Source organism: Aythya fuligula, chromosome 17, assembly GCF_009819795.1.
Source record: "Aythya fuligula isolate bAytFul2 chromosome 17, bAytFul2.pri, whole genome shotgun sequence".
Classification (NCBI taxonomy): Eukaryota; Metazoa; Chordata; class Aves; order Anseriformes; family Anatidae; genus Aythya; species Aythya fuligula.
Window position 1 is genome coordinate 4,683,957 of NC_045575.1, and position 16,975 is coordinate 4,700,931.

Here is a 16,975-nt window from a genome sequence, read left to right on the forward strand (position 1 = left end):
CTGAGGGCATGAGTGTTATTCCCTCTGCCTCCTGATGCTCAGATGACATTGGTCAAGAGCTATTACAAAGGAGGGAAACTATTTCTGATCAAACAAAACAGAAGATTGCAGGGGTTACTGGCAAAGGAAAAATTGTGTTTGGCTCACCCAAACAGTTTCATTCAATCAAGAAAAAAAAAATCTTGTCTTTTTTTTTTTCCCCCCAGGGTCTTTAAAATAAAAGGTTTGACTAACAGGAAAATGTTGGTCAATTTTAAACAACAAAGAACCTGTCATTTAGAAAGAAAGAAGTCTGAACACTGTCACATGGGGAATATAAAATTGAAGCATTTTCTCATTTCCAAACCAAAACATTTCCATCTAGAAAATGTGAAAATGAGGTGTTTTGACATGTTCAAAAAAATTCTCTTTTACTACCTTCTTGGCTGAACGCATTTGGCACACTCAGCCAGCATCAATGCATAAAAGTTTCAGTCCATGAAACTTTTTGCTTATAGATAACTGAGTCCATCACAGAAGGTGGCTCAGCTTGGGCAGCTCTAAAACTTGCAACTTCCTGAAGCAGCACAAAAAACTTCTTGAAGCAGCAGAAGGGTGCTCATCTGTTGAAATACCTAGCTCTGCACCTCCTTGGTAGATCCCCTTCTGTCCCTTATGCTGAAGTGCATGTGAGTCTTTAGATCATAACTTGAGAAGGAGAAGTCAGATGGAGGTGTGAGTGCCCCTGTTAGCATCAGAGATACCTTACAGAGTCCCAAAGCAGCAGCAGCCCTCTCTGCCCAGTTAAGAGGGCAAACAGTCCTGCCCTCTGCTTGGAACCAAGCCCATGTCTTGCAGCTGACATCAGTCCACTTATTAGTAGCACATTAAATCTCAATTGTTTCTTAATTCTTTTGAAATGGGATAACAAGGTAGTTAATTAGCACATAACAAAACATGCAATTCTGATGAGGAGGTACTGGTTAACATACCAAGAACCAAATGTCAAGATGCATTTTTAGCACTGAATGGAATTAATTTGCCAGTGTTCCCTTATTAAATGTCAGGTCCTTATGGCTTGTATACGTTAAACAATTCAGGAATTGGAAAGCACTTGTGTAATCAAGTTAAGCGTGAGGCAGGCAGATTTCTTTCACCTAAACAAACCTGAAACTTTCCTTTTTCAATTAATATTTCATTTTATAACAGCCACCACATTAATTCTTAATTAAATGCTTATTTGAGACACTCTGCTGATTAGTGTGAACTAATGAGGAACAATATGAATTGTTTATCCAGCTTCTAGTTATTTTCCTTCATAAAATGGTGTTTGGATGACTTTCATGTCTTGCTGTACCCTAAAATGACTTCCTTGCAGAATAATGTTCATATAAACAGCACTAACTTCAACCACAAGAGCATTCACTGGGACTCCAGTACCTGGGTTGCAGACAGGAATACCTGCATAACAAATCTTTGGGGGTGAAGATAGAGGCAAGTCCCAACAGCTGATTCCACTTTCATGACAGCAAGCCTTGCTTCAAGAGAGCCTAAAAGGATTAAAAACACAAATGCAACCTTGTGTAAACGGAAAACGAATCAATACTCCTCACATTTCCAATGACATTCATTTAGTGATGGTGAACAGAGCTTCACAAGTCATGAGTACAAATGATCATAAATATGTTGATAAGTGACTAGGAGAAACTGTTATGATCATCTTGGCTGATCTGCTCTGCTCCAAGCAAGCACAAAGTAATATTTCCTATAGTATATCCTCTGAGCTTTTTGTAAACCACTGACTAGGGAGTTCTTGATCTAAGAGTTACGTATAGATCTTTCTAGTTAGCTCCTAGCAAAAAGTCTTCAGCAGAAACTTCTCTATATGACTTTTCATCCTATCATACAGCAATAATAGCAGAGATGATGATGCAAGCTAGCCCTTGCTGTGTGCTTGTGATGTCCCACATGGAGGCTGTGTCCTGCCTCTGAACAATCTTCTTATCCTGCTCTGAGCCTCTTCCACTTCTTCTCTGTCATCTTGGAGGCAAGGGGAACACAGCCACAAAATGTAAGAGGATGTAAAATGTAGGATGTGCTGTGGAGTTACAGAGTGGCATTGCACAGTTCACTGTTGTGTTTTCTGTCTCTTAATAACTCTGAAAGTCTCTCTGCTAGTTTTGGCATTGCTGAGGGTTTGAGCAGGCATTTTCATAGCATTTTTTCCACTACTGAGATGTATTTCATTCACACCTTGTGATTATGTGTGTTTAGTCAGGGCTGTTTTTATCTATGTTTATGACTCAGCGTTCATTGACCACGAACTTATTCTGCTGTTTTATCACCTAATCATTCAGAATTGTGAGAGCTTCCCTTAGTTTTTCACAGGCAGATTCAGATTTGACTGTCATAAAGGCTGGTACACAGCAAAGGTTGATACACAGCAAATTTTGTGAGTTTGATAACCAGTCCTCATGAAAAAGGAAAAGATTCCTTTATAAAAAAGACAAAAGGCACAGGGCCAAAACTCCAAGATCCTTAGGAAACTCTAAAGGCACTTTCTCTTCATCATTAAAGTTCATAATTCATTTTTATATTCTGTCTCAACCATTCACTGATTGTCAAGAGGCTTTTCACTTTCTTCAGGACAGCTTAATTTCCTCAAGAGTTGTTAGTTAATGGACACTATTAAATGTTTTTTTGAAATACAAATGCAATGGCTGGATTTATCACTTCTGCACCTATTAACTCCTTCAAAGAACTCTCTAATTTTTGAGGCAAGACTTCACTTTATTTCTGTTTAAATACTCTTCTTGACAGGTTTTAACAGTCCACAGTCATGTCTGTATTTCTCCAGATGCTGTAGAGCTTCCTTTGAAAGCTGGTTCCTCATTTGTTCTCTTTCATTGCTGTAATATTGGGATTGATTTAAGCGATGCTTTGCACAACACAACGAGTAGATCAGCAATTTCATATTGAATTCCTTTAAAGCTCTTGGGTGAATGCCATCTGTTCCTGTTCATTTCCTACTGTTCATTTTATCATTTCTTTAAAGGCCTGTTCCTTAAGTTCTCATGGCTGGTCAGACCCACCCTCTGTAAAGAAAGACTTCCCTAAGCTCTCCATAATAGACACCAAAGCAAAGAAATAACCTTTCCTCTCTTCTGGGATCTTTAACATCCTGGAGATATAGTTTTAAACCTCCATCATCTAGCAATTTTCTCATAGGCCTCCTTATAATGCATTTGAAAATAAAGCTTTTATTTCAAACTTTATTTCTTCCACAGGTAGTTTCTCAGTAGCTAGTTTGAATTCCTATGTTATGGTTCCATATTTAAGTCACAAGAGTTATCTTCTATCTTCATATTTTTTAAAAAATGACTTATGCTTTTTAAACAATTTCTGTTTGACTCAAACAGCTTCCTTTACCCTGTTGCTTAAATGGTCTTCCCTAGTAAAGGGTTGTTTATATCTTTTTCAGTGGCTGCCATGACCTTCCTACATACTTCTGATACTGTATCTCTAAATAGGTTTATGGCACCCAAAGATATTTTACCCTTTCTGCCGTTTCTTTGACTTTATTTTAGAAAGATTTCTCATTTTTATATTATCTCTTCTCCATGTCCTTTAAAAGTAAGTCTTTATTAAAGGGGATTTTCACCTATGGCTTTCTCCCTTCTACAAAGCTGTACAAATACAAGTATATAATTATCATCATTACAATGTCAGTTTTTGGGAAGTGAACATCTGGAACAATACCTTTTCAATACCGAGGATTAAATAAATAATTTCTTCTTTTCTGATGAGATCTCTGAGCATTTGCCTCAAGAAATTCCTGTTTAGACTGTCTAAAAATTAGTTTATATGCCTTATCTCATTGTAACATCTACTATCTTCACATGAACATAAAAAAGTCTCCCATTAAGTTCTGTTTTTTTCCTCCTGAATTGCCTTTACTCTCTCTACTTTTAAGTGAACTTCAGTCTATGCAAGAATTTAAGGACTTGCATTCAGTTGTATAAGGTTATGACTAGCCTATCTGGCAATTCATTGCAATGTGCAGAATTTGTGTCCTCTCTGCTACTTACTACTCCATGGAGTTTCTGTGTCTTATGCAAGCTTCACCTGCAGTGATTCAGTGTTTTCTTCTTGGACATTAAAAAAGACATTACACATTTTCAGATCAAAATTCACTACCAGTGGAATTGTTCTTGAGAAGTGTAACAAAACCGTAAGTAACAATACTAAATAAAAAGGAATTATAAAAATAAAATATGAGGTGATCAAGACCCGAAATTATCTCCCAAACTCAGTGTTTGTATTTTTTCTCACTTCTCATTCCCAGCTATGAAACCGGAGATTGTTTCCTCAAAAAGTTCCATCAGCAAAATCTATCACATTCTTCCTGATGGGACCTGACCTCTGCAGTGAAGGCATGCCTAGTGAATATGCTGTGTGTTAATTTAGCAGCACTGCATGGTCTACCACTGAGATTACTTTTAGACTCTAGTTAAAATCTTGACCACACAGAATTTCATGTTCAAGCCCCTTTGTACTCCAACAAGGCTACAATTTCTCAACCAGCTCTCTCTTGTTCTGTGTGGGCAAGGCTGGCTCTGGTCCTGCACAGGCAGTGTTCCTACAGGGGGATAGGCAGATTCCATGTTTGGAGCTTGTCAGGCTTGTTGAATTATTATTTTTCCATCTTTCCTCAGATTTCTCAGCTCTCCTGCCTGTGGATTGTGTGTCTTGCCACCCACTCCATTTCTATAATCAGGGCAGAAGCAGTAGTCAGTGGAAAAAAAAAAATACATCAAATTGGGTAAATCTTCTTTTCTGAGAGCTTAAGAAAATAGCTGTATTTGTCCTAATTACTGTTTTTTACATAATTAGCTCTGGTCTGGGTGTTGCAGGCAAGATTTCACAAGGGTATGAAAAATTTCTCCTTTCAGACTTGCTGGTGGAGGCAGAGGGTGCAGACAGCAGGTTCCAGAGACCAACAGGTAGAGTCAGATGGGAGTACGCTCAATGAACTGAACAGCAAGATCAAAAAGCGGTCCAAGCTGGTGCTTCTGAACTATGACATATCTTGGCTATAATAGGAGAGAAAGATTAAAAAAATAATAATAAAATAAAATAAATAAATATATAATAATAATAATAATAATAATAAAAGACAGTATTAGAAAATTACAGTAAATTTGGATTTCATACCATGAGGGTTATCAGCCCACCCCACCAGCACAAGAACCTTCCTGCAAGGTCACTTGTCTTTATAGAGGACACAGACCTTGCCAGAAAGGTTCAAGGCCCAGCAGCAACAACCAGCTCCACCTTGAATGGAAATCTTTGTTGTCTCTGACCTGGAAGAAGCTCCGGTAGATCCACCCTGGGAAACAAACTCAGCAACTGAGACAGAATTTTCCTTCAAGACAGATATTCAACTAACATTTTCACAGAACAATAAATTTGTTCTCCCAGATCTCCATATTCAGTGATTTTATTATCATTATTATTTGCAGTATTTCTTCAAATGCCAGGATGTTAAATTTGGAGGTTCTAGGAACTTTTTTTTTTTTTTTTTTTTTTTTTTTGAAGAAAGACTCAGAAGCTTTAGAAAATTAGCTGGTAAATTTAAAATCTTCTATTATTTTAATTGGAGGTTTTCATGGAAAGAAACAGCGTTTCCCAAGCATTTCTTTCTAGATATCATAACAATACTGTACAGGTGCATGTTAAAAAAAAGAACACGTCCTTTGCAGCTGATCCTAATTGCCTCCAAAGGTCTATGAGTCCCTCTCTAACTCAGTAATGGATTTAGGTTTAGAACATTATTTATGATAATGCCAACAGTGAAAGCAGAAATAACTTTATTCTGCTTCCATGGATATCAGGCAGTGTGTTTTTGAAAATCTCCAAAACACCCCGCTCATTCCTTTCTTCTGGGTGTAAGGTGTAGCAGGCACAATTACGGGTTGACTGAACGTGTGTCATGTAGAACTTTCTACCATCCAGAATTATAATTAATATATTTTTGAGACCAGTGCATCAGCAGTTCTACAGAAGGTCCTCATTTTTCATCACCATCCAGGGTCACACAGGGTAACGTCAAAAGTGAAGTGTGAGATGGCCCTGCTACATTGGAGCAGACCTTTTTTTGTAAGGTAGGAAAAAACAAACAAACAAACAAAATTGCCCTCCACTCATGTAAATCAATACCAATAAATAAATAAATAAGAATAACAGTTTTGCTGAGAGGAAATATGGTAGTTCTCAGCTGATGTTTCACTCTCCTAAAGATATTTTTCCTGGGTATGAGTAAACAATTCCTATATCCCCTTTAAGTTCTGCTTATCTTAAAAAAATATTAAATTAGAAACAGGAATTGGGACAGGTGGATCAATTCTTGCTGTCCTTGAAGGAATGCAGGGATTTTGCATGTCTTGTAAGAAGCAGACCTCAAATCTATCCCTCCCTGCATGGACATGATTGTGCAGATGGGGGCACTCTGGCTAAATTCATTCTAGTACTCTTGTGAGATTTAAGGTGGATGATATTTCTCCAATAAGCATATTTTAACTGACTGTGATGCCTGCCTACAACAGAAAGAGAGATGCACAGCTTAGTCAGATTATTATATTAGTGGAACAGTGGAAAACTAACAACCCAGCCAGCCCAATGAATATTGATTTGTTTCTAATCAAGCCTAGGATGTGTCACATGGTAATTTCTGTTCAATTCATGTGATCCCATACACAGCAGCTGGCAATAGCCCACTAGATCGTGTGATCTGTGCCCTGAGAGCATCAGGGCAGTTTGGAAGTGAGGCTGCTGACAGGAAAGGGGTTTGCATTGAATGAGTGACCCTCAGCAAGGGCTTGGCCATTACCAAGCTGAGGCAAAGTTTTGTATAAAAATTCTGGGGCACAGGACTTTACCCAGGCTAATTTGTACCTATCTGTTACCCTGACCTTGTGTATCCTCATCCTCACCTTCAAGAGTGCTGTCCAAGGGGTATCTGATATGGACATCTCCAAAATCTCATTTGGACTACTGAGTTCAGGAGGAAGAGCTGCTCCATGTTTGACATTGCACAGCTCATCCTGGTGCTTCCATTCATTTCTGACACAGTGAAACACAGGCTCAGGCTCCAAGCAACAGGAGCTGTCTGTTGCACAAGAAGAACAGCTTTGTCTTATCCACAGTAGTAGGTTTTCAATCAAATTTGGATCTGAAGGAACACATTTTATCCTTCTCCTCCTCCACTGCGTCGTTTATCTACATCTTCACTCTTTTCCAGTTGATGTCCAAAGGCTGGTGGTGCACCATTCCCTTCTGAAATGCCACTGGGACATTTCCTATCTCTGCTTGCAGGAGGCTGGAAGGGCAAATCAGGGTTCCTCTGCGCACACCACTGCTGTCCACACTGGGACTGTGGCAAGCTGGACCTTGACCCCTTCATCAGGAAATGGTTAATTCAGCTTTTCACATCTGCATCTGAGAGGAATTAGTGCCAGTGACAAATGCAGGGCAAGACCTCTCAGTTCATGAGCTAGACCTTGAAAAAATCAGGTTCATGACAGGTGCTAATTTTCTGTTATTAATTTCAATACTAAATTTATCATAACTATGGGTTCTAGTGTTATTACAGCTATAATCCTACTAACAAGATGAGCTGCCCAGCTGGTACTTAATGTGTCTGAAACTGTGAATTATATTGCTGGAAAAACAAGCCATGTGGAACAGGAGCAGGGGCTGGCTACCAAAGTTTAAAGCTCACACAGGGATCTCTGAGGAGAAACTTGGAGACTGCTGGGCCAGTAAAGAGATGCGGGATTTAGATTCATATGTCACAAGCGTAATGGAAGGAAGCATGTATCAGTGATATAAAGACAAAGGGGATTTTAAAGTTACCTAACTTCTTCTAGATTAATGGGGAGAAAAAGTCATTAAGAAGCTCTCAAAAAGAAGCTCAGCCCCGGGTAAATGGGAAAAATAATCACCCCTCTAATGTCATGTCTGCTTGGTCTACCACCCCATGTTTAGTCACAGAGCCATGTCCAGGTATTGTGTATGCTTGCATGTTCCATGGGACTTGCATGTGCATGGGACTAATTCACTTTCTTCCTTAGAATGTCGAGCTCCTGCTTGCATGCTCTATTTTGTGTGCCCTCCTGACCTCAGTTCTCCTTTTCTTCCTCCAGCATACAGTAATACTGATATCTCAGACTCCATAAAATTGAGATCTGAGCCCAAGATCGTATTCAGATCAAAACCCTGGAATTAATATTCCCAGAACCAGTGGGAAGTTGAGCATCTCCCTCCTTCCTTGTCCCTTGCTGCACATGATTATTTTTCCAACCAAAAGCCAAACACCAAAAATGTAGATGATTTCTCCAAGGTAAAAAAGAAAAACAACACCAGAATGAAGGGAAAATGTAATGGTTCTGATCTCTTCATCAACTGCTGTAACATCTGTAGCCTTTGGTGTGTATTTTTTTCCCCATGATGTGTGTCCATCTTTGGGGACTCCTCTGGGAACCCCGTTGTTGCCTACAAGATGCTGAGTTAGTCACAGGCTGGCTGACTGAAATTTTGCATTTGCCAAGAGAAAATAGATTGATGCAGTGGGAAGGATGAGTTCTGCGTGATGTTAAATGATTCAGCTGAGAGGGAGAAAGACAAAGATGAGACAGGGCAGCTGGCTTAGCTGAGGGCTGCAGACAATGAGGGTCACATTTGTTTGGTCTGTTCTGATAGGTATTATTTCTGAATAATAGCAATGTATCTTTCCAGAACTTGAAGGCTCAGCCTTCACCTGAACCTTTAAAATGGCCTTTTAAAGTACAGGGAAGAAGTAAAGATGACTGGAATGAAAATTTCAGTTCAGTTGTAAAGCAATTGCAGGAGATTTGTTTCATACTGGCCCCACTTTGCACAGTCTGCACAGCTGCTCTTACCTCAGGAGAGCAGAGGAAGAAAGTACCCCATCACTTTGTTTCCCACCAGTTTTGCCATGGCTAAACCCATTGGTAACGGACTGGGAAGGATCCACTCCTGTGTGCTGCTCTGAGCTCTCCAGCACAGAAACACATGCAAAAGCAGTCTGCAGTGCCTGAATGGTCAAGTCTCTATGCCCCCAGGGCAGAAACCAGCTCAGACACCTAGCAGAGCTCTACAGAGAATGCAGAACTTGCAACTGGCATTGCCAAATGTGCTGGTGCTTAGCACATGGTGACAGACTGGAGTCAGAGCTGCTTCTTTCCGTCACTGATAGGGCATCAGCTGGCCTGTCTGCAGTACGAGTGTTCCTCCTCCTTTATTGCCCAGCTGTTTGGGAGAGATCTATCAGACTGGGATTACTTATCTTCGTCGAACAACCACCACCACATTCTGGTATTTATTGAACAGTTCACAGGTGGCTATAATTCAAGTTCAGGCTAGCTTTAAGAGCTCTTTGAGACAGACAGCTATCCCACCAGTCTGCAAAACACTAGTACTGGCTGTGTGACAGTGGGAGACATTACTGGAGCTCTGCCAACACTGTCAGTCACCAGATTGCCAAGGAAGAAAATGCAGGCAAAAGAGGTGATAGATATTTAATCCAGGCTAGGCTGTTCCCTGGTGACAAACTAGACCAGTCCAGTATAGACATATGCGGATTACCCCAACTGTATGATCCATCTTCCAAGCATTGCCTTGGGGTTGTTCAGGTTAAAACAGTTAATGAGTCGCCAGGGCCTAGGCTTAGACTGACACATCTGAGGAATGAACAAGAAGGAATTTCTGGCAGAGATATTTAAAGGCAGAGATGAATTCCCCCTGTCCAGGGAGTCCCAGGCTAGATAAGGAGAAATCCATGAATAGCCTGCAGAAGATGTCCTGGATGTGTAAGCCTCAAGGAATCATGGTGATCATGGAGGGTGAATTTGGCTCGGTCACCATATCCACTTCACAGTTCCAGAATTTCATCCAATGTGTGATAAGGTAGAGTGCACAAATTTTACAAAGAATTGGAATCTTGTTTCAAAGGCTCCAGGCAATCAAGAAACTACTTCTCACTTCAAAACCTGATCTCCCTTACAGTTCCTTGCTAGCACCTTATTTCTGGTTTGATTCTGTCTGCTTCCAGCATTTAGTAACTGAAACTTAAGACTGTATTTGTTAGGTAAACCAAAAGCCCCCAGCTATCAGAAATCTTATTCATCTATAGGGACTTAGAGTCTATGATCAGTTTTCCTTTCAGGCTTTCTAAATAGATTCAAGTCTTTCTGCATGCTTTCCTGAGTGCACCTTTCTAAATAGTTCTTCCCTGCACTAGGGATGTTAGTAGGGGGATGCTCTATTTATCCTGTAGGTGATCAGCAAGAAGATTTCATTGTTTTCAGAAAGAGCTCATCTGTGGACTGTATAACAACAGTAGCAAACACAATATTATACAGGCTATGTGCATCTGTGCAATCTGGGCAAAGCTATTTAAAATAAATCAGTAAATAAGACAAAAAAAAAAAACTATAAAAAAAAATATTTTCCTTCTGTACTACTCCATAACATGAGTTGAGGAACTGGTTCTAAATATTCATGGAGAAGTACAGATTAACTACTCTTTCTCAAGTTAGCCTCTTTTTTTTTTCCTTGCTTTTACCAAACCTTTACTTGCTGCGCTTTGTCTTGGACTGATATTCTCATAACACAAACACGTGGGCAGTTAACTAACATGCTTTCATGTGGAAAGCTTGGTTCAAGCACCTGTGGGGTGAAAGAAGGACCAAAGGTGGAGCTGTTCCCTGAAAGTAAACTACAGAGTTGGTTCACTGCAATGTGCCAGATTATGGTTTTATTCACACCAAAGTACACATGATGTGCACAAGTGATGCAGACTTAGAGGCACGGTGTTCAGCACAGGGATTCACATGGGTATTTAACCTGTCTACTGTTGTTTCTTGGCCCTGGTTCTCTGAATCCAGGTAGGATGTAAACTCAAGCCCTTCCAGGACAGAGAAGGATGTTAATGCCCAATAGGATGTTGTCACCTACATCAGCTATAACAATCTTCCAGCTCATCCCTGAAGCCTGGAGAACAACTCCATTGATAATTCTGGTTTTTTTTCTTCCCTTGCAGCAATGAGGAACTTCCCATTACCTTTTCTGCCCTTCAGGTGCCTTCATTACCTCAGGACAGGACTGTGTCAGGGTACATGACTGCATCAGCCACTGCACAGATTGAACAGAACAATCCTTGTCTAAACTCTGTCCAACCCTACCCAATTTCCAACTGCCTCCTGACCACCATCAGTCTTCCAGAAATTTTGCTGTGAGCCTGACAAGTGCACTGACCCATGAGATGACATTCAGAAGGTTCCTATCACTTCCTCCTGCTGCGTGACAATTAATTTTGCCTTCAGTGTCCTGAGTTTATTCCCGACCTGCACCTCTCAGGCCCTGCTCTTTGAGTTTGCCCTGTCAACTGGGCTCCCTGAAACTGTAGCATTTGGTGGCTCTTAGACTTCAAAAAAAAAAAGTTTTGTTTTGTTTTGTTTTGTTTTGTTTGTTTTGTTTTGTTTTGTTTTGTTTTTCAAGTTCTGAGCCCTTCATCTGCAGTGGGGTGTTAAGACCGCTAGTTTCTCTTCTTGCATATGTAGAGGTAGCAGTTAGACATATTCCCTCCAGCTATTAGCATATTTATACAATGAATGCTTCTGGAGGTACCTGTTAAAGAAAGATGAAATATTTATAAGCTGAAGGGTGCTTAAAATCTCACTTGAAAGCCTGTTCTTCATGAGAATTGTCACTTGCACTGTAGTGAAGGGCTTCTTTGCTGATGAAGAAGGTGCTAATCTATCTGGGACCGTCCAGCAAGCAAACATGTTTCTAAAGCGTCTTTGCAGAGAATGCTGCACTTCATTACCAGGGCTGCTAGATCATCTTGATTAACTACTGAGGTCCAAATTTTTGAGAAAATACAAGGGATATATACATATATATATATATATATTTGCACATATATATATATGTATATATGCACATACTCTGGGATGCCTGAGACTACAGCTATAACATGCTGTTTTTTGCCCTAGGTAAAGTCATCTAATGGGGGAGACAATTCTCAGGGAAGATGGTTTGTCTCACATATAACTCTCTCAAGCTGTGAAAATGCTCCCAGATGAATCAGAAAACACTCGAATTAGAATAGAATAGCCTTGTCAAGTAGTAACTGAGGTGTATCATTGTGCTTATTTTTTAACACCTCTCTCCAAATCTAGAAGTTTGTTCTCTGGCTGTGCGTTGTATTGAAATCAATTTTGTGTTTTCCTTAATAATCTCTGATATGAAAAGTGATATCAATTTTTGTGATAGATAGCAATCATCACATCTTCCAGGCAATGGCAAGATTACTTCAGTAGTTCTGAACACTGTTCTGAAGGCTGTTTCATCAAAGGAAATATATCCAAAGAATAGGTGGGAGAGGCAAAAAGAGTGAGAAGGGCGCATCTGGAGCAAAGAGCAGTATAGTGCAGATAAAGTTCTGTCCAAATGGAAAAACACCTCTTAAACTTCCAAGTTCAGAAGCTTTCTGCCCTGAGTAAAGGTTATGTACTATGGAGAAACTCATCCTGTGGACCCTGGAGCCCCAGACTTGGTGTCCTCTTTGTACACTGCATGTGCATTTGCAGTTACAAGTTTGAATTAATATCATGGTGAGCACTGATTTTACATTGACCTGCTTTTTGGGGATTTAGTCTTTCTTGGAACTTTGCATGGGAACCAGATCCTGGTGCTCTGCAGCAGAGAGAAGTTGCAGGTGGACCCCCTGCACTGCTTTGAGAAACTGAGCACACAGCACATAGTGAGCAATGTTATTCAAACAGCTAGGTTGCAGGCACTAAGCTGAGAGATTCCTACTGCTTTGCTGAAACAATATACTAAGAAAATGTCCATGCAGTCAAGAAAGAGCAAATAAATATTGAATGGTTTGCTAGTATGCAGAACTGTGTGAAGGGCTCTCAAACTCTCTAGGAGACAGGATCCTGTCTATCACTGGCAAATTTTTCTGAGCAAGTATAAGAAATGGTGTTTGAGGACGCAGAACTCATGCCTTTTGGGTAGGCATCAGTTAGCTTTAAGCTGAATGGGCAGTCCTAGAAACATTGGAGGCAGGACTGAATATGCTTAAAGTCTGATGATTATATTTCTTACAGAGGCATTTTTTTAAGGAAGTGCCAAACTAGCCACTAGCACTTAGTGTGCAGTGGCTAAGTAATATTTTCAACTTGGTCTCTACCTCACTGAAGCAGTCTTTCCAGCCTAGGTTCTAAAAACTTTCCTCTATTGAGGAAAGTTTTCAGGACCGAAACCTAGGTCCTTCAGAATTCAGGTGTCCAGCTTTAAATGAAGTGTCAATTTGAGTGACGTGACTTAGAAAGAGATGCTGCTCAGGCGGTACTGCTGAGTACTGTTAGCTTGCTAAGTGGAAGTCCAACCAGGCTGTACAGACCTGTGGTTTAGCCTCTTTTCTTGGATTTATTTCTGTTTGTGTGTGTGTGTGTGTTCATACTGAGGACCACTGAATGCAAAATATGTGCATTAAGTGCATTATAAACCTGAAAGCCACGGTAGGTTCATATTGACAGCCACAATAGTCAGTGGAAGGATTCACACTGTGTAAGACCTTATCTGAGTACTTTTTTAATATGATGTAATCAATTAAACTATGTGCTAAACTATGAATCTCTACAACCCCCTGTGCTGAAAAAAAATTCTTGCTGAATGTCTCTCAGGATCAGACCTCTAGGAACACTGACTCTTCCTGACATTAAGAGATGGCTGGGGCTTTTTCAGAAAAACATCTACCACTAACAAAAATGGTATCTTAGTGCCCCAGTTTATCGGTACAAATGATAGTAATTACCCAACTGACTGTCAGTGTCTCTGCAAGGGGAACAATAATTTGTCCCCATTAGTGTGCAATCAGAACCTGTGAAAGAAGTCAATGCAATGAAATGAAGTCTGAGCTGCCAAAAAGCATGGGATCTGATGGGTCACATCAAGGGAAAAGATAACATGCAAAGGGCTGGGGAAGTGGTTGGTTACAGGGGCCCTGCCCTTCTAGACTGGGGAAGAAGAACATGACAAAAGATCACTTCTTTCTCGGGACTCCAGACTGTACTGATTTTGTTTCTGGAAAAGTCAGAAAGTACTGGTTTGCCATGTCCTTCCAGAGGTCCTTTGCCCAAATCAAGTGGGATTGGGAAGAAGCTATTAATTTTCAATTCAAGTACCAATGAGCAATTTATTAGACACTGCTCAAAACTGCAGCTCACAACTCCATAAAATCTCTCTCTAAATCATAATGCCAAAAAAAAGATGGTTTATAGAAGCAGCAGATATGGGTGGGTTCTCAGTGCCTCGAGGATCTCTGCCAGCACTAGGGAATGCACTGAAATAAGAGTTTAAAAATTAACATTCAAAGTAATTTTAAGCTGTCATTTTCTCAGATTAAAACATTTGCTCTAGATCAATAATTTCTTCCACATTTTTTTATCCCAATAAAACCACATTTCTTGTACTAATAAAATTAAGCTTTTTTTGTTCAAAGATTTTCAGCCAGCTCCATCTACTGCTGCTCAGAGTTTTGATCCTATATTCTGTAAAGCTTCATGAATCCCTGTTGTTTCCCTTCATCTCAGTGGAGAATATGAGGGTACTTAACAACAGTAGACCAGCAGTGCATGCATCCTCACCCAAGCCAGGTCTGTGACAGTGTTTTATAAAAGATGAAGGACCAGATTTGTCTTCTTTTGCTTTGTGGACAGGAACAGAGGACTGGACAGACTGCTGGAGCTGTTCCTGCATGGAGGAGATCAATAGCAATAGTGAGGTTGTTGCTCACATCTTGTACCCCTCTTGCCATTTGCTCCAGAAGATGAGGACTACCTTACCTTGCTATCCTAGCTCACACAGATGCATGGAAAGGCAGTCCTTGCTCCACTGAATATGAATTCTTACTCCACCAACACCTCCATTGTCTCAGTCTTTCTGTCCAACCTAAGTCCTTCCACCAACACAGAGTGAGGAACTACTTTGAGACAGTATCTACTCCAATGCCATGAGCAGGGCATATGCCACTGTTGTGCTGTTCTCCTTCTCTGTACTTCTGTTGTTTGCATCTTCCTGTTTAAGAATTGGCAGCCCAAGTGTAAGGCTCTGATGGCCTTAACTATGAACACTTGGCCATTTTTAGGCCTGAAATGAATGCATGGGCAGCCAGCTGCGCAGATGGTTCTTTTCCTTCCACTTTATTAAAGCAGAAGACTCAAAAGGTCAAAGTGCTGGATCCAGGTCTTGGAGACCCATAGTGTTTGATCTGCTCCTTAAGATCATGGAAAAGGGATTTGCTCATAGGGTAGCCTGCTCCTGTGCAAAATCGTCCTAGTAGCTGGGTAATTTTCTAATTTCCAGATTAAATCTCCTCTGCTGTAAAGCAAGACAATTACCACAAGAGGAGATGGAGAGCAGTTACTCACTCCATGCTTCAGAACAACACAGTGCATATTTAACACACCCTTATTTGAGCAGCTTTATTCTTCAACAGGCCAACAGAATTTCTTCAGTCTTCTTTCATATAACCTATTTTTTTCTTTTTCCCTTTTTCTGTTTAAGCTCATTTTTGTCTCCATCTCTCTTAAAGTGCAGTGCTCCAGGTGGGCATCATCTCCTCGATGAAGCCTGAGGATCCACTTGGCTCCTACAGCTAAGAGAGGTCAGTGACAAAGCCTACCCATCCCCTTTGTGGGACACCTGCTAATGCTGAGACCAGTCTCTGTAACGGTATCACCACTCATTTAACCACACTTCAGTTTTCGCTTTTGTTTTATCCTTCTGCGAAGTGTTGATTTCTCACTTGCCTTTATGGCATTTCATCTGGCTGGTTTTGCAAGCCCTTTCCAATTGAATCACTCCTTGCCCTCAGGTTTATCCACAAAGCTGATAGTATATTTATTCAGTTGCCTCAAAGTGGTTGTGTGGTGCCACTTCAGATGTGCTGGATATTTAAGAGAACCTGGAGCATCTGATAAACACAATGTGGGGCTCACAGGAGAGCAGCACCCTGCCACACTGGCAGCTGGAGGCCAGATGGGATACTCTGGGTTGTCTAAAATTGAACAGATGTCCAGATTTAGGCATTTAGCTGTGTCTGATCCATTTCATCATCTAAGCTGTTAATAAAAGGATTGAAAAAATTTGCTGTGTTTTTAATACCTGTAAAAATGTGGCACTACAAAATGTTGTAAATTGTACAGTTGGAATAATCCTTTGTGAAGTCAGAGATCTGGAAGAGAAGTAAAAGTTTGAATAGTGTCAGGAAATACTGCATTTGTCCTTCAATTATGAGAACAAATATTTACCAGACAATAAACTTGTGTCCTCATTTTTACAATAGCAATGATTAATTTTATTATTCATTAAAAATAAAATGGTATCTTATATATGCAAATATAGGTATATATTTGAATGAGACAGAGAATGTGATTCTTTCTTGGTGTGGATTTTTGTATATTTGCTATCTGTAAAGCAGTCTCGGCATCAGTTCCACAAAATTCTTGTATATTCTCTGTGTGGGTTGTGGTCTGACTTTCTGTTTTAACTTGCCTGAATTGTCAGAATTTTTTGGAATGTACGGAGACCAGGACAGATGCCTGAGAGACTTAAATCACTTATTCTGTCTCAGAACAGATTCCTAATATTAAATTCAAAGTATATATATTTTTTTTAAATGGTCCCCTCTGTGATTTGCTTTCAGTCCTATTTCCCTGCTTGTAGGAGACTCATGTCAGACTGTGTCAAAAGCCTTATGAAAGTCAAGGTATATCATATCTATCACTTTTTTTTGTGTCCATAGGCCAATGACCCCATTAAAGAAAGAGATTAGATTAGTTTGACATGATTTGTTCTTGACAAGTCTATGTTGACTGTTTCTTACTGTCTTTTATCCTCT